Below are 18,492 nucleotides of genomic sequence, written 5' to 3'. Positions count from 1 at the left end.
CTACCAGATGTGAAGGCAAGTCAAGGAGGATGAGGAGGAAACCTGGCTCGGACTCCCGCCTGCCCTCCGGCTCTGGCTGGGCCCAGGTGTGCACACACTGCCCTGCCCGTCATGCAGTCCGTCGGGAAGGTAGAGTGACAGGGAGCCCCGCTCAGCTGACCTAATGGGAAGACGCGTGGTGCGAGTGCTTTGCTGTGCTGAAGGGAGAGGCCCCTGCAAGGACGGAGTCCTGCTGTTCTTCCGCAACTCCAGGCGCCCCGGATCTCCTCACTGTTCATGAGCCCAGCCTGAGGGTCACCCTGCAGAGACTGGACTGGAGCAAGGAAGCAGGGGTGCAGGTGTCTGGGATTCTACCGGCTCTTTGATCCAGAATGGTGGGTCGGGTCTGGGTTCATAGGGCTGAGCCACCCTCACCAGGCCCCCCAGCCAGGTGCTGCTGCCCTGCCCTGAGCCACCTGGGACCTGTCTGTAAGGCAGCCAGGTTTAGCAAATGAAAACACAGAACTCCTAGGCAAATTGGAAATTCAGGTAAACAATGAGTTATTTTTTATACCACTTTTTAATACTAAAAAAAAAATCTGTCTGAAATTGAAATTTAACTGGGGGTTTCAGTGTTTTGTCTGGCAACCTTACACTCCTCCTGCAGTTCTCCCCTCCTTTCCATCCCCACCCCTGACTCAGGCCCACCTGAACTACTGCAGCCCCCTCGAATCCTCTGCAGCTGCTTCTACTCTGGCCCTTCCTGGGCCATTTTCCACACCAGTCACCAGTTTACTCACCCAACACACATCTCTGGTCTTGCCACCTAAAACCCTGCCCAGAGGCTGCAAACTCAAGACCCATAAACATGTTTGGTGGTGGTGGTGGTGTTTTCCATCATAACATTTCACTATAAAGACTGGATTTCTGGCTTCTCTTTTTTTTTTAAATGTGAAGCTATGGCAGCCCTGAGCCCAGATTTCCACCTTTGCCTCTATCACAGGGAGCCAAGAATGCCTCTCCCTTTCAGAAAGGCCCTAGTCTGCACTTCCCCTGCGTCTCGTGGGCCACATTCATTTCCTTAACCTGCCCTTGTTCCATCTGAGCTTTTGACCCCTGATCTGCTAAAGTCAGATTACCAAGCTTGACATTCAAGACCTTTCCAACTCAGAAGACATCTCTCTCCCACCTTCTTTCTTCCTCCATTCCTTTTCTTACCTTCTTCTCCTGGCCCATGGAACACTGGATGGCTCCTTAGCCTGTCCCTTCCTGGCCACACTGTGCCTGCACCTACTGACCCGTCTGCCTAACAGGTGATCCCCCTTCCTGTGGTCGCATCCTGGCCCGGGCAACAAGGACAGCTTCCCTGAGACGCCCTCTGTTACCTCCCCACTGAAAGGTGCTCTCTGCGTCTCTTCTCTGGCCATCCACAAAACCATTTATGTTCATTGCCAGCTTCTTTCTCAACACACATACACACGAATAGATCCCCATGGCTGAGCATCCACTCTGTAGATGCTGGGGAAACAAAAGGAAAATGACCTTTGCAAGCTCCTAGGTAGGTGTGGCAGAGCTCAATGGGCAGGGCTGAGAACAGATTCTCCTACAAAGAAAACATTCAGCTGCCTCTAACTTGGAAGAGGAATTTCCCAGACTGAGGAAACAACCAGGAAACTCAGGAAACTGAGCCTGAAGGGGTGTGGCCCACCTGGAGCCAGTGGGAGCGACTTCATGGGGAAGGGGGAAGGTGCTGGAAGCAGTGGAGCCGGATGTGAGCAGTCCCAAAAGCCAAGCTCAAGACTTGACTCTAGCATAAGTAATTGAAGACCAGTGGAGCTTTTAAAGCAAAGAAATTAGGTAATGAGTTACTAGAGTTACTAGAATGTAAAACCCATGAGGTGCAGGGATTCTGGTCTGATTTATTTTCAGAAGGCTGGTAACTACTGAATAAATATTTATGTAATATGTGAATGAGTGAATGAATGTGTTGCACGAAGGTCATTCTGGCAGCAGTGAGAGGACTGACAGGAATGGGAAGAGCCTGGGAAGGGAAGTCAGGAGGTGTGGGGAGTACCAGGTCCCAGGTGAGGGTCTGCATGGACAGGGGGAATGTGCAGAGGGCTGGTAGGGCCACCTCTAAGGTGACTTAACTGCCTTTACTCTGAGGGTTGGGCCTTCATCTTTGCAGCAACTCTGCATGGTGTCTGGCCCAGAGTAGCTGCTCAAGAACTATTTGTTGAACTTTCAACAAAAGAATGTTCTAGGTCTACTCAAAGACAGAGCCACGTGCTCTTGTCTCCAGCAGTATGGTGGCTGGTCTGGAATTTCCTCCTCCAGAAACGGGTCATTCTTACAACATTTCTTCCCAGTTTACTTAGAGCTTTTGCAGACATTGCTTCATTTGATCCTTATCACAGCCCTGAGAAGTGGGAACCATTAGCTCCATTTCACAGTTGCAGAGACAGAGGCCAGGAGAGGTTGTATGATTTCACCAGGGTAAAACGTGGGAGAGATGGAATTCAGACCCAGGTCTGCCAGTGTCCACATCCAGGCTTCTTTCATCATTTAGCTGGAAAGATGTGAGTAGCAAATGTGAAAAGGCACACCGCGGCCTGTGGATTCTGTGCCGAGCAGGTATTAATGGTCACAGCTTATGTTCACTGAACACTTCCTGAGTGCCCGGTACTGCTCCAAGCAGGTTGTAACAGGGAAGAACAAAATCTGACTCCATGTTGGATCTGTTTCTTTTACTTTGACCTTTGCTTTCTGTTACTTTTCTTCTGCCTATAGCTATAGGCATACATAATGGCCTGCCTCAGGGAACCCTGCCCCTCTGCCTGAATGTTAAACCAAAGTGCCTTTGTTCAGCTCACAGGGAAACACCCTGACCCTGCCCACCTGTGAATGGCTGCAGAAAAGAAGAACTTAACACATCCCCTCCCCCAGGCTGGCCAAAACCAGGAGATATTTTGCAAGACTTATGGCCTTTTTACTTTACTTCCTCACCTCCTCCCCACTCTGCTCTATAAAAGAAATTAGCATCCAGACCCCATAAGATGGTACTCTAGGACGCTAGTCTGCCATCTTCTTGGACACACAGTTTTCTGAATAAAGCCGCTATTTCTTGTCTCAACACCTCATCTCCCAACTTATTGGCCTGTCATGCGGCCAGCAGAGTGAGCTTGGACTCAGTAACAAGGTGACATGAGTCACCTCATTTATTCCTCAAACACCCTCTGAGTTTGGTTTGTCACTCTCTCCATATTACAGACGTGGTAAAGTATAAGGGATGGGGAAGGGCTGACACTGCCAGGGAAGGCCTTGGGAGGAGCCTGTGGGTGGGGGAGGAGGAAGGCATTCCTGGAGGGAGGCCTGGTTTGAGTAAGGTGTGGAGAATTGGGCAAAAAAGTGTGGGGCTTCCATCAGAAGAGGGGCAGAGGCTAGGGGGGCATGTTAACCAAGGCCCTGGCCTGTCGGCTCTCTGGAGGAACCAGACCTGGCTGATTGAAGTCTGGCCACAGTAGGTCCTAGGGCGGGGACTGGGGTGATGGGCGTGCACTGGGCAGTGGTGAGGAGGAGGCAGGAGAGGGAGAGATGGCTGCTGGTCAGCATACTGCAGTCCTGGTCCAGGTAAGAGATGGTGAAGACCTGAAACAGCAGACATCAAGAGGGAGGGAAGAGGCTTTCCCAAGGAAGGATGGATGGGATAGGTCAGCAACCACCTCTGAGTGTCACATTCGGTTTTAGGTGACACATTTTTATCAATAGATGCCTGTAGACCAGAGATTACATACTGGTGTCCATAGGTTTGTTTTTTTTTTTGCGGTACGTGGGCCTCTCACCATCGTGGCCTCTCCCGTTGCGGAGCACAGGCTCCAGAGCGCAGGTTCAGCAGCCATGGCTCACGGGCCCAGCCGCTCCGCGGCATGTGGGATCTTCCCGGACTGGGGCACGAACCCATGTCCCCTGCATCGGCAGACGGACTCTCAACCACTGCGCCACCAGGAAAGCCCCATGCCTGCACAGTATTGACTCATATAGTGTTTTGTTTTAATTAATTACCAACTTAAAAAATCAGGACATTTCAAATACAAATCCAGATTTCCTGTTTCTACTGGAAAGTGAGAGAAATGGCAATAATGGGGCCCCACTTCTGCATGGTAACAACCGGCTTGTTTCCAGTAACTGAGGTACAAATTGTTTCCAGTAACCGAGGTACATACTCTCTTTGCTGCAGTCGCTGCCACTCTCTGTTGTGCTCCATCCACCTCACACACTGATGTCACTGGCTTGGCCCCTGTAGGCACTGAGTTTGCAACACCTGATATGGATAAACTGTAGCATGTCTGGAGGAGGGGACAGATCAGTTAGTGGCTTGAAACATGTTATACAAGACCAGCCAGAACAATGGGGGATATTTACCCTCTGGAGGTGTGATTGTAGCCTTCATGTTTAAAGGGCTAAGGTGCAGGCGGAGGAGGCAGGTCTGTTCTGTGAAACCCCAGAAAAAACTTAGGACCAGTGAAAATGTGTGTGTGGGAAGCAATTTTCAGCTCAACCTAAGGCCATTTTTCAGCATCATAACTGTTTCAAGATGTAACAGGTAATGTCAGGAAGTGGCCAACTCCCTGAGTGGAGGTGGGAGCAATGTACAGGCTGAGCCTGGACAACCGTTTCGCCTCAGCCATTCAGAGGGTATCCAAGTGTTGCGTGTGTAGCTGAACTGCATGCCCTTGACGGTTTCTTCAGCCCTTCAGGGCTGGATTCTGTGCCCATAGACTGGATGCCCGGGTGAGGGAGAGGGAATAGCTAAACTGGCTCCTATGTAGCTGTCCTGGAAGCCTGAATGTGGCTGCTGCTGCTGCTGGGAGAAGCGGGGAATTTAGGCTGCAGCTGAGTGGCAGGAGGGGCAGGATAGTACATTTTCTGTGGTGCAGCATGAAAAGCTTTGGGTCAGACCATTTGGGTCTGTAAGAGGAGAGGCATGTTGGATGACCTCCAGGGACCCTGCCTGCTTAGGCCACCCGATGCCCTGATAGGAGTCTGGATGGCTAGGCCCTCTGTCCAAGAGGGACAGGGTAGGAGTCGGAGTAGTGGGTGTTGGGGGTTCCTGAAGGCAGCTGCTGTAAGCGTACTTCCTAAATGGGAAAGGGAGTTGTGATTTAAAATGATAAGTATATATTTGGTCTTCTTGTTTCTGGCACAGAGCTCCTAAAACCCTTGGAATTTCCTAAGTGACAAGAGAGATTTAAAGTGTCCTTTGTTATGTTAATGAGGTGACTTTTGGTCGCACCTAAAGATGAGGACTGTTTGCCTGGAGAATCAACCATGTGATTAGAGGATCGGAACTTTCAATCCCACCCCCTGACCTCTGGAGAGGGGAGAGGGGCTGGAGGTTTGGTCAGTTGCACTGGTCAGTGATTTAGTCCATCATTCCTTGGTAGTGAAGCCTCCATAAAAATCCAAAAGGATGGGATTTGGAGAGCTCTTGGGTTGGTCAACACCTGGAGATTGGGAAGAGTGGCGTGCTCGGAAAGGGTGTGGAAGCTCCGAGCTCCTTCCCCATACTTTGCGCTGTGCATCTCTTCCATCTGGCTGTACTGAGTTATATCCTTTTCTTTCTTTCTTTCTTTTTAATTTTTATTTTATTTTTTAATTTTTTATTTATTTTTGGCTGTGTTGGGTCTTCGTTGCACACAGGCTTTCTCTTGTTGCGGTGAGCGGGTGGGGGGGCTACTCTTTCTTCGTTGCGGTGTGCGGGCTCTAGGCGCACAGGCTTCAGTAGTTGTGGCTCGTGGGCTCTAGAGTGCAGGCTCAGCAGTTGTGGCACACAGGCTGAGTGGCTCCGAGGCATGTGGGATCTTCCCGGACCAGGGCTCGAACCCGTGTACCCTGCATTGGCAGGCAGATTCTTAACCACTGCACCACCAGGGAAGTCCGTTATATCCTTTTCTAATAAAGTGGTGATCTAGTAAATGTTTTTCTGAGTTCTGTGAGCCAATCTAGCAAATTAATTGAATCCCAGGAGAGGTTCTTGGGAATCTCTTGATATAGCCAGTTGGTCAGAAGTGAAACCAAATGCCCCCCAAACCAAGTTCCCCTGCTGAGTTTTGTTTTTGTTTTTTTTTGTTTTTTTGGGGGGGTACGCGGGCCTCTTACTGTTGTAGCCTCTCCCGTTGCAGAGCACAGGCTCCGGACGCGCAGGCTCAGCGGCCATGGCTCACGGGCCCAGCCGCTTCGCAGCATGTGGGATCTTCCTGGACCGGGGCATGAACCCATGTCCCCTGCATCGGCAGGTGGACTCTCAACCACTGCGCCACCAGGGAAGCCCCCTGCTGAGTTTATGATTAAATTCTCTATCCAAAACTTTATTCCCATTCTTGTCTCACCCTTGTTTCCCTCGCGATTGAGGAGGATCAAAGAAATGGGGGGATCAAAACCAAGCAGGACCCTGCAGGGCCCTTCTGGATACAAAAGCCCCTCTTTGTCTCCTGTTTCTTATTTATGGAAAAAGGCTTTAGTCTCCTAGACCTTCCCTGAGTTCCAAAGAGGGGACTCAAACAGTTACTAATTAGGGAAGTGAGGGAATGCAGAAACAAAGGAAAAGCTGTTAAACAAGGAAAGTAAAGATAGCTAAAACAGTTCAGCCATAAAGCAGAGTCCTAGCTCCTCAAGGGATACACGTAACAATCTGACACATATCTTTGAGCTCTTCTGCAGAAACTAACACCCACCCCCACCACCCAGGTGGAGGATGGTGACCACATGCTGACCACAAGCACTACACCCCAGACTGGTTAGAACCAGAAGGTTGATGATTAAGATTACAGAAACATCACCCTATTACCTTACCATGAACCAGTCAGAAGAAAGTCCATGAGCTGCCACCCTCACCCCAAATACTGCCTTTAAAAACCCTTCCCTGGGGCATTCCCTAGCTGTCCAGTGGTTGGGACTCTGTGCTGTCACTGCCATGGGCCTGGGTGCAATCCCTGGTCAGGGAACTAAGATCCCACAAGCTGTGGTGGAAAAAAAAAAAAAAAAGAAAAAAAAAGAGATTTATTTGAGCCAAACTGAGGACTATAAACCAGAAGCCAGCCTCCCAGATTACTCTGAGAAACTGCTCCAGAGAAGCATGGTTTTCAGCACAGCTTTACTTCTTGGCAGAACAAAGAACATTAAACAAGTCAGGGATACATTTCTTGAAGGTTTCAAAAAAACCAGACCAGCACGTACACAGCAAGTCAGTATGGCCTTAGCACCTGGGAGGGGAGTCTTATCATGAAGGAGTACCAGCATTGGCGTCCCAGGAAGGGAGGCATTTAATCTTTATTTTTAACATGAACATTCTTTACTTCTGGTCAGTGTGCCCTTTTCTTTAATGATTAAAGCAGATGTACAATGTATGTTTGATAGGCCACAAACAGGTTATTCTAGTTAGCATAAAATTCAAGTTAACTCATGTACAAGCCAGAATGACTTCCCCATACCTCAATATGTGAACATTTCTCTTATCAATTGGTTGGCGATGTGGGAGAAAAACCCACACGTTGGAACTGGGGTGCAGAATTGGAGGAGCATATACTTCCCTAAGTTCATCTTTTTGTTGCAGGAAGGGGGACCCCTTCCAGGGCCCTAGAGTGGGCTCTTGTCTAACACTTGGAAATGAATTGTCTGAGGAGACACATGTGCTGACAAAGCAAGAGACTTTATTGGAAAGGGGACCAGAGTAGAGAGCAGCAGGGTAAGGGAACCCAGGAGAACTGCTCTGCCACGTTGCTCGCAGTCTCAGGTTTTATGGTCATGGGGTTAGTTTCCGAGTTCTCTCTGGCCAGTCATTCTGACTCAGGGTCCTTTCTGGTGGGGCATGCATCACTCAGCCAAGATGGATTCTAGCGAGAAGGATTCTGGGAGATTGGTAGGACACATGGACTGGCATCTCCTCTCTCCTTTTGACCTTTCCCAAATTCTTCCAGTTGGTGGTAGCTCGTTAGTTCTGTGTTCCTTACCAGGACCTCCTGTTGTAAGATAACTCATGCAGGTGGTTACTGTCGGCCTGGCCAGGGCGGGCAGTTTCGGTTAGTGGTTCCCCCGACTCCCTGCTAAGAGACTTCATACTCAAGATACTTCTTGGGAATTGGGGCGGAGGTCTCTTTCTTCTGTGACTACTTCCTGCCGAGAGTGGAGATAGTCCTGCCTAGTAGAGTAGAAGTCTCTCTCCACCTGATCTAAATCGAGGTATTCTGTGTCCAAAACTGGCATTCACCCTTGTAATAACAGCAGTTTAGCCTGAGACTGTTGGACCCTGTTGGACATGAACCTTGTAAGCAGTTGAAATAGACAGGGGCCTAACAGGAGGCCTAACAGGATGGTCATTGCTGGGCCCAGAAAAGGGAGGCAAAATTTGGGGTGAGGGCTTCAGGGTATGTGAGTTTCTTCTGATTGGTTGGTGGTGAGGTAACAGAGTGGTGCTCCAGGAACCTTGAATTCAGCCTTAAGTTACCATCCTCCACCTGGTGGGGGCCACAGCTCTGTGGAAGAGCTCAAAGATATTCTTATGCATACTCCTTGAAGAGGAACCAGGACCCTGCCACAAGGGTGCACCACCATTTGATTGCTCCTCCCCTGTTTCTGCATCCCCTCCCTTCCATGGTTAGCAACTGTTTGAATCTGCCCTTTGGAACTCAGGGAAGGTCAAAGAGGCTGAATGAAGCCTATATCCTACAAACAGGAAACAGGGGACACCGAAAGGATTTGTACTCCGGAGCCCCACAGAGTCCCACTCAGTTTCAATTCAGGGAACTAGATGACAACGGCTCTGGCCACTTTCTGCTAAAATGGGGCATAGTGCTGCCTCAATTTGGAGAATAGACACTGAATTGGAAATATTTCTCAGTTCTAAGTCCTGTATCTGAGTCTTGTATGATCAAAATCTCAATCCCTTGGCCTGCCATTTTGGTGTAACAGACCCTATTAAAAGTAGTTGGAGGAGTGACAACTAGAATTTTAATAGACAAAATAAATCTCATTCCCTGAGGAATTCAGAAGAATAAGTCTGAAACCCAGTCTGGAACCGCACACCTTGAGGAGACTTGTAGCCAGGTAGCCAGTTGTTTGCTTTTATCTAAGTAGGTTTAACTTCCAATGTGGTATTACTATATACATAACAGGAGCTATTGGCCACTACACGTCTCCTTTTCCTACTACCTGATCTAAAGCAATTTCATTTTCTGAAAATTTAACAGTTACAAGAGGATATCTTGAAACCATAAGGTTGCAGCTACCAGCTGCCAGCAGACATTGTTTTGAGAATGGCTGGTGGCATCCCAAGTCTGACACAGCTCAGAAAACTCAAGTTCTTAGCAATACGAGGACTTGTCTGAAATCACGTCCATAATGCCACCTAGTATTACCTTGGATGTCTGAACCACAGCTACTGCATTTTGACTTTCAATTGCATTTCTCTCCTTAATGGCCAAAGCAGATGTCACCATTAATGATTTTAGTGATTTTCTAGATATGAGAAGATGCAAGAATTTGGACTCATAAAGTCTTTTCCTGAAAGTATCTAACTATCTGAAGGCCTGTTCTGCCAGTTTTTCCAGAGCACAGAGTGCCTCATTCCTGATCTCCACCCTGAACTCCTTTCATAGTGTGTTGAAGGTCAGTGGCTGCAGTGGCCATTGACCTAATCCTTGCAGAGGCAGATGGCAAGTGCCAATTTTCAGTTGGCAGGGCCCCTTCAGGGTCATAAATTTGACCATGGTTTAGGGGGCATTTCATGACCATTTCATCTCATGGTGCTAGGAATGTTCATTCCTAGGTCTGGCAAAGATTTTGCTGATAGGCCACTCAATGTGCTACTACTGGACTAGGCCTTATTAACAGTAGCCAAAAGTCTCTGGACCACCTGTCTTACTAGTCTCTTATGGTCCAGGAAAATATTCCCTCTTGTTGCTTCTTTCCATATCTAGAGTTACACTGTTACAATCATTGATCTCATATGGAACTATATATCATCATTTTATCAGAGGCTCAGTCACACATTTGGTAATTCAAGAAACAGCAATTTTGTAAAACAGGCAATATAAATATAGTACTGTTAGCAGTATTAGTAAGGTCATAAGCAAGAGTATAAGTCAAGAACTTCCATTGGGTGCAGCCCAGTATATCCCAGGTCATCTGACTTAGTCTGTTCTGTACCAATCCTTATCTTTAAGGGAAGTTTTATATTGGTATTGTCCATGAGGCACCCAGCCCAATTTCCTAGTGTTACCAGGCTGGTTATCCCTAGTATGGTTTAATTGTCCCCAACCCAACCCCAACTCCCTTACTTGGCTCCCCAAATAAGGGAGCCTTTAAATTTAAATGACCATAGCCTGGTATTAACTTCCTGGTTGCAGATCATGGACCATTTGATCTTCAGCCAAAGACAGATTACTGAGTTAAGTTTCAAAAACAAACTTAGAGTGGCCTATTAATAATTCAATTTAACTTTGCAACAATATAACATAATAGCAAGGAATTATCTGAGAAGTGAGTCTTAGTGAATATAGACCTCAATAAACAGAATTAGAATTTGATATCCATTGAAATCTCTCTCTCTCTCTAAAATTACCCTCATTTTTGTCAAATATAGCCAAATTAAGATTAATTTGTTTCTAAAGTAAATCTGGTCCATCAACCACATAGGCTCTTCCACACTGACTCTGGTGTAATTTCTCAGGAGTCTCAGACTGAATTCCCCAAAAGGCCTCTCTGGGCCAGGAAATCCATGCCGAGAGTGCGTCATCAAATTTTGCCTTGGTGAATTTCTCGCTTTTAGAGGTCCCCAAAATATCAAGATTCTTACACCTGTTAGGAGGTGGCCTTCCTAATTTATCTGATAAAGCTGCTGGGAACCTAAAAGTTTCCAGTTTCTGGAGGGTACAGATAGAGAGCAAAGATAAATATTTCAATTCTGCTTACAAAGGTATAATTTACCAAATTATTGTAAGTCATAATTAGTTTGAAGGGAAGGGTTTTTCTTACAGCTGGAAAACACAGATTTAAACCAGTAATTTTTCAGATAGAAACCATAAAAATTATATCAGTATTCACCAGTTCACTCAGTCGTATGTAACTAATCCTTTCGTTAATAGTTTTATGAAGCCATCAGGTTTTTCCTTAGGATTCTTTAAAACTTACCCAGGGCTTCCCTGGTGGCACAGTGGTTGGGAATCTGCCTGCCAATGCAGGGTACACGGGTTCGAGCCCTGGTCCGGGAGGATCCCACATGCCGTGGAGCAACTAAGCCTGTGCGCCACAACTACTGAGCCTGCGCTCTAGAGCCCGCGAGCCACAACCACTGAAGCCCACGTGCCGAGAGCCTGTGCTCCACAACAAGAGATGCCACCGCAATGAGAAGCCCGCGCATGGCAAGGAAGAGTAGCCCCCGCTCGCAGCAACTAGGGAAAGCCCATGCGCAGCAGCAGAGACCCAATGCAGCCAAAAATAAATAAATAAAAAAAATATTAAAAAAACAAATCTTACCCAGTTCCCCAGTACAATCTGAGATTTATCAAAGTACAACAATAACTGTCTATAAATGACAGAAAGACTTAAAAAGTCATGGTTATTAAACATCTGATCACAATGTAATTGACAAAAGAAACTTACTGCTGTGACATGCAACATTTTAAAATAGCTAGAATTTTGACTGATAACATTTTACTAGTACATACTATATTTTTAAGAATTCCATGTAATTTCTAGAATACGTATATTAATAACATTTATCCATACAGTATTTTTTTTTTTTTTTTTTGCCGTGCGCGGGCCTCTCACTGTTGTGGCCTCTCCCGTTGCGTTGCACAGGCTCCGGGCGCGCAGGCTCAGCGGCCATGGCTCACGGGCCCAGCCGCTCCGCGGCATGTCGGATCTTCCCGGACCGGGGCCCACCGCATTAGCAGGCGGACTCTCAACCACTGCGCCACCAGGGAACACGGGTTCGTGCCCCGGTCCGGGAAGATCCCACATGCCGCGGAGCGGCTGGGCCCGTGAGCCATGGCCGCTGAGCCTGCGCGCCCGGAGCCTGTGCAACGCAACGGGAGAGGCCACAACAGTGAGAGGCCCGCGCACGGCAAAAAAAAAAAAAAAAGCCATATTCAAGTTTTGTACCAGCTTACTTTTAAAATTCATTTATTCAGTTAACTTCAATCTAAACCTAGCCAGTCCTGACCATCCACAAACCCTCCATCCCTTTCTGTATCCATATTAATCTGTCCCCCATTCTCGTCTCCATCCAGAAACAACCAGTTCTATGGCAGACTCACTTTCTTTTCCCTTATTAAAATGCAATTCCATCCCTCATACCTTCTTCACTGAAAACACACATCCTACTTCCCTACTGTATACTGAAATGTTTCCTTTATTATTTTTATTAGCTTTAATTACCTGTTTAGAGTCTTCAACTCTTAAAAACCGTCATTTCTAGTGAAAACTAAGTAGTAAGCAATTATGTACTGTTTTTTACATTAGCATTCCGTAGATTGGTGAACATAAATACCAGTGATAATTTCTAGAAACATTTGCTTTCTTACAGAAAACATTTCAGGGTGGCACCAAACATATTAATTAGTAGTCCTAAATGCCTTTAGTTTTTCTGTTTAGTAATTGATGTCTCAGTATCTTATTTTACTTCGGAATGACCCAGTTATTCAACAGACTTTCATCATTTAACTTAATTTAATGTTACTCTAAAATTTTATGTTACCAAATATCTGGAGAGATCATTGTCAAGTAGGCATTCCAAAAACATAATTATTCCCATAGAGTTTACCTAAAAGTTCTTATCTCATTTACATTTACTTTCCTCAAAAGTTTTTTCTTGAGTTAACTTTTCTTGTTGACAGATTTGTAACAGATATAATAAGGTTTTATTTGACTTCTATTAAACCTAGTTACAATAAAGGTATTATACTTAATGCTGATGACCCTAAAGATGTGTCTATATTAATTAAATTAACAAACTTTATAAGTTTAATACCAGATATTAATTTAATACAGAATATTTCCCAGTTCATGTGAACCTGAAATTAATTCTGGCCAGTTAACTTCTATATTTTTGAGAATTTGTATAAGCACTTAACTTCCTTTAAGCCAATTAAGTAGAGCTCATTGAATTAATTTTGATAATACCGTCCAAAGGACATATATACAATGCACACAGACATATAGACAAATACCAGAGATCTCATAGCTTCATTTTCTAAACTTAGTCATGAATCAGGTATTAAAATATAAAACTCACTAGCTTATAAATAATAGTTGAAATAGGCAATATTTAAAAAGGCTTCTTACCATTTTTTTTTTTTCCTCAGTCTCAGAAATTAAAGATGGTCTAGATAAGATAAGTGATCCTGAGAGCCCTGGTCTCAAGGCAGGGAGCGAGAAAAGCAAGTTCTCCTAGAAGGACTTATTCCCTCAGGGTCGGAATTCTGAAAAGACGTTTTATCAAGCTTGCCTTTTGTAACTGTACATGCAAGAAGAACCAGTTTTGGAATTTTGAAGAGTTTTACCTACACCAATTTTCTCTGGAGTCTAAACAATATGGTGGCCACACAATGTTATAATAAAATATCATCTCTTTCTTAGTCGCTGGCTCATAGCTAAAATGTTTCCAGTTAGTCAGAATTTGCCCAAGAGGGATTCACAGTGGAACAGAACCAGAATTTCCCATTTCACAAGACAGGATGTGACTCATAACAAAGAAGAGGTCCCACCAGCATCGCCATTTGTTGCAGGAAGGGGCCTAGAGTGGCTCTTGTCTAACACTTGGAAATGAATTGTCTGAGGAGACACACGTGCTCACAAAGCAAGAGACTTTATTGGAAAGGGGACCAGAGTAGAGAGCAGCAGGGTATAAGGGAACCCAGGAGAACTGCTCTGCCACATTGCTCACAGTCTGGGTTTTATGGTAATGGGGTTAGTTTACAGGTTCTCTCTGGCCAATCATTCTGACTCAGGGTCCTTCCTGGTGGTGTGCGCATAGCTCAGCCAAGATGGATTCCAGCGAGAAGGATTCTGGGGGTTTGGTAGGGCATATGGACTGGTGTCTCCTCTCTCCTTATGACCTTTCCTGAATTCTTCCAGTTGGTGGTAACTTGTTAGTTTTGGGTTCCTTACCAGGACCTCCTGTTGTAAGATAACTCATGAAGTTGGTTACCATCGGGCCTGGCCAGGGCAGGTAGTTTGGGTCAGTGGCTCCCCTAACATTTTTATATAGTTTTAACTTCTGAATCATGAAAATGTTTTAGATATTCAAAAAGTAAAGTTAAACTGAAAAAGATTTAAAAAAAACAAACCTGAAACAATACGAATAAAAATTACACCCAATTATGTATCAAATGAATAACATAACCAACCACCACACACTTAAGCAACTTTGAAGCCAATAACAGGACATTTTCTAAGGCTAAAAAGAAGTGACCAGAAACTCTCACCTTTGCTTGGGAGGCTTGTTGAAGGAGTGATTTGGGGTGTATTTCTGAAAGGGTTCTGTGTGTGTGCAGGATACATGTATTATCTTGTGATTTTAAAGGAGTGTTATTTGCTTGAGCTCTCTGGGACTGTTTATAGCAAAGCAAACATTTTAATAAGTAGATACACACCAAATAATGCAGCACTTGGGTTGCCTCAGGCTGTGAAAACAACGCATACCCCACCCTCACCGCCAGCCCCCCACCGCCGGCCGCAAGGCGGTTGCATGTCCCTGAGTGGACAGCGCCTCCTGCAGGATGATGTTTGCTGAGCGCCTGCCTCCCCCACCCCCTCATACAGTTCTTGTGTTATTTATTACAAGTTACAGTTTTACTAACACCAAAACTCGGATCCTCCTCCTTCCCCCAGATTTTATGGGAGAAAATATCTGTACTCATAAAGTCTTTGTCTTTCTCACGATTCAGTTATGGGCCAATGGAAAGGACAGTTTCCACAGTGGGACAGAATGAGGTTAGAGGGGTAGAGTTGCCTCTTAATAGTTTACAGACAGATGTCTTAACCTGGGAGAGTCCCACCTTCATCCTGTGGAGATAATGGAAAAGTAGCTCTCCAGATGGTTGTGAGGATGAAATCAGATATGGGAAGAGGCTGTCTCAACATGAGTTGGGTTATAAAACCAAGGTGAGAGGGCATGGGGGCCACAAATCTGGAGCAGCCAGGATGAGCCAGGTGGCAGCTCTTTGTTGGGTGTCCTGCTTAATCATTGGGTCAATGGCTGTGATAATCAGACAAGGTGTGTCTAATCCCCATGTGCCAGTGCAGACCTCCACGGCAGAGCGGTCAGTGACTGGCCTGGTCATGATGATGGGCAAGGCAGGGCCATGTGGGTACCCAGGTCTGCCTGACTCCAGATCTTGAGTTCCTTCACCTGCTGGATGCTGGGGGTTAGCCAAGAGGTGGCCCGCTCTCCAGGGACTTCTAGCTGGATTGGGCAGAAGGGAGGTCTTCCTCTTCTCTGAACCTTTCTCTGCCTTTTCTTTAGATTTCAGCTTCCCACCTGGGAAGGAAGACTTGAGCAACCACCCAGGATGGCTGGCAGCCTCCCAGCCCACCCACCATGGACCTTCCACCTTTATGTCATAGAGCCTGAAGCCACAGTGATGTCCTTGAGCAGTTAGACGACAGAACAGGCATTGGGGCTGGCATGTGGTAGGTACACAGTTCATATCTGGGGAGAAAGGCTTTCCTTATGAGCCTTATTTTGTTAGCTCAGCAGCAGCAACTCTGCACCAAGTTCCTAAATGCCTGCAATAGCATTTGAACCTAGAGCCAGGCTTGGACTGAGGTGCATGCATGTGAGATGTGTCTGCTTGACGCTGTCCTTTATTTACTACTTTCTACTTGTCACTCACTGCAGGAAGCACTTTACAGGTGTAATGGGGACAAGAGTTTTGAATTGTATCATTGTGATTTTTTTTCTCTTGCATTCCCTTGAATATGAACTGCCAAAGACATTTTTTGCCTTGGTCCTGCTGCTGGAATGCAAAGCTTTAAGTCCAGCCCGGAGCTGAGAGCCAGCAGGTAGAAAGGATTTTGTAAATTTCTTTAGTTCCCAGGCCAGGTCGACAAGTTCAGAGGTCTTCAAACAAGGTGCACAAAACTCCTGGGGTGCACAGAGTCTTTCCAGGAGGGAGTGTGGGCAGGGAAACCAGAAAATAGTTTTCACTACTTCAACTAATACGTGGAATCTGAAAAAACTCTTGTAAAAGATATATCCATGAGTTTTTAGTCATTGTATCTTGAAAATTTGGGTAGTGCCAGAAAATGTTCCAATCACATCATATTTTATGTACCTAAATTGTATCCCAGGTACATAGATAGTTTCAAGGGAGTCAGTATTCAGAATCTCAGCTTCCATATGACTTCTTTCCTAAAGTTGATCTGCCTGTAAAAGCCTCTGAGGTGACTACTCCTCTCACATGTGACACCCACCCCAGATCTCCCTCTGTGGGGTTGCTCCTCTGATGATTACTCAAGGGTTCTGCAGGGCTTCTTCTCTTACACATACCTCTCTTAAATATAAAGTAAGGAATTTTGGTCATATTGGGAAGTTCTGGAGAAAGATGTATGCGAGCTTGGGGTTCAGGGAGTTGTGGCGATTTTTAATCTCTTTGCTTTTTCCACCTCTCTCTCTCTCTCTTTTTTAAATAGATTTAATTAATTAATTAATTAATTTATTGGCTGCATTGGGTCTTCCGTTGCTGTGAGCAGGCTTTCTCTAGTTGCCGCGAGTGGGGGCTTCTCTTCGTTGCGGTATGAGGGCTTCTCGTTGCGGTGGCTTCTCATTGCGGAACACAGGATCTAGGTGCGCAGGCTTCAGTAGTTGTGGCACACGGGCTTCAGTAGTTGTGGCTCGTGGGCTCCAGAGCGCAGGCTCAGTAGTTGTGGTGCACAGGCTTAGTTGCTCCGTGGCATGTGGGATCTTCCTGGACCAGGGCTTCAAGCCGTGTCCCCTGCATTGGCAGGCGAATTCTTAACCACTGCGCCACCAGGGAAGCCCCTCTCTCTCTTTTTTTTAATTGAAATATGATTGACATAACATTATATTAGTTTCAGGTGTCAACATTTCAATATTTATATATATTACAAAATGATCACCACAAGTCTAGTTAACATCTGTCACCATACATAGTTACAATTTCTTTTTTCTTGTGATGAGAACATTTAAGATCTCTCCACCTCTTATCCACCTCTCCTTTTGCCTAAAAATGCTTTGCACTTGAAGGAATCCCCCAGGAGCGAAGCAAAGAGAGCACAGTAGGAATTACGCCTCCCTGGGAAGCAGCTCCTGTGTTCTCAGTGCTCATCCTTAGAAGCGTCCTCAGCTGGTGGACAAGCCTGTGAACAGCGGGCACAGCAGGGGGCAGTGATGCTGAGCCATGCTCATGTTCTCCGGGAATACCAACATTTTCAGGACATATTGGCTGAAACTCATGGATGATATTTCTATGATATTTCTTTCAGATTCTTTGTGTTATTAAAAAATGGAGTCAACCTGTTTTATCAAATCATATAGAATAGCCTTATTACAGTCTTCATCTTATAAAATGTTTGGTATTTTCTATTTCTATTATAAGAAAGAATTTTAGCACTAGGTCAATTAGTTTTTTGCAGTGTAGTCAGCCCTTTGTATTCGAGGGTTGCACATCTGTAGATTCACCCAGCTACTGATCAAAAATATTCAGGGTAAAAAAAATTCCAGAAAGTTCCAGAAAGCAAAACTTGAATTTGCTGCATTGGCAACTATTTACATAGCCTTTACATTGTATTAGGTATTATAAGTAATCTAGAGATGATTTAAAGTATATGGGAGGGAGGATAGAGGGTGTGCGTAGGTTGTATGCAAATACATTTCATATAAGGGACTTGAGCACTCTCAGGTTTTGGTATCTGTGGGCATCCTAGAACCAATTTCCCACAGATACTGAGGGATGACTGTATATACATCAACAAAAGATGCTTTCTTTTTTTTTTAATAGAGGTATAGTTGATTTACAATATTATGTAAGTTTCAGGTGTACAACATAGTGATTCAAAAATTTTAAAGATTATACTCCAAAAAAAAGATTATATTCCATTTATTATAAAATATTGGCTATATTCCCTGTGCTGTACCATATGTCCTTGTAGCTTATTTATTTTACACATAGTTTGTACCTCTTAATCCCCTCCATCTATCTTGCCCCTCCCTGCTAAAAGATGCTTTCTATGTTTAAGAATTATTCATCAAAACTTATATTTATATTGTTTTGGTCAATTTTGTATTAATTCTATTTGTAATAATAATTCAATTCAGAAGATATGTTTAACACTTAGGATTTATGGTTGACAGGGAATAAAGTAAACTTCAAAGTTTCAATTTACATGCCTTTTTTGTTATAGCTAAGTTTGATAAGGTGGTGGATAAAAGACTTTAAAGCCTAAAAATATATTGCCTTATGGTGAAGATATACAGAGGATGTGGAATGGAAA

This window comes from Stenella coeruleoalba (assembly GCF_951394435.1).
Source record: "Stenella coeruleoalba genome assembly, chromosome: 3".
In the NCBI taxonomy this organism is placed as follows: Eukaryota; Metazoa; Chordata; class Mammalia; order Artiodactyla; family Delphinidae; genus Stenella; species Stenella coeruleoalba.
Note: the sequence above shows the minus strand (reverse complement) of the source record.